This window comes from Sceloporus occidentalis, unplaced genomic scaffold (assembly GCF_023333645.1).
Source record: "Sceloporus occidentalis isolate IW3139 unplaced genomic scaffold, rSceOcc1.0.p SCAF_327, whole genome shotgun sequence".
Taxonomy (NCBI): domain Eukaryota; kingdom Metazoa; phylum Chordata; class Lepidosauria; order Squamata; family Phrynosomatidae; genus Sceloporus; species Sceloporus occidentalis.
In genome coordinates, this window is record NW_028317307.1 from 337229 (window position 1) to 337722 (window position 494).

Here is a 494-nt window from a genome sequence, read left to right on the forward strand (position 1 = left end):
GGCTCCTCCAACCCGACTCTCTCTCCTCAGCCAGAAAGCTTCCCAGATGCGGCATCGGCGCTGCCAGGGTGTCACAGAGTGCCCCCTATCCCCGTTAAACCATTTGGATCTCTATGGCATGGTCTCCGGTGTCTCCCCGGGGCTGCTGCTGCTGCTCTCTAGTTAATCGCTGTAACGGCGGCACACACAGCGATCTTCATCGTTCTCTCTCATTCCGTCCGCTGCCTCTCTCTCCTCCCCGGTGTGTGCGTCTCTTTCTATCCCAGGTCTCTCCTCCCCTCTGTCTCTTACTCTCTCCTCGCCCCTCCCGCACAGAGCTGTCCCCTCGATCTACCTGGCTGCTTGCTACTCGCGCGGTCCCCTGACTCTCCTGAGTATGAGCACTCTCTCCTCACTCACTCACTCACTCGATCATAACTGCTTGACTCACTGGCAGGGAGTTTAATGAAGGACATCGCACATGTATGTTTAAAAAAGTACCACCTGGGGACTGA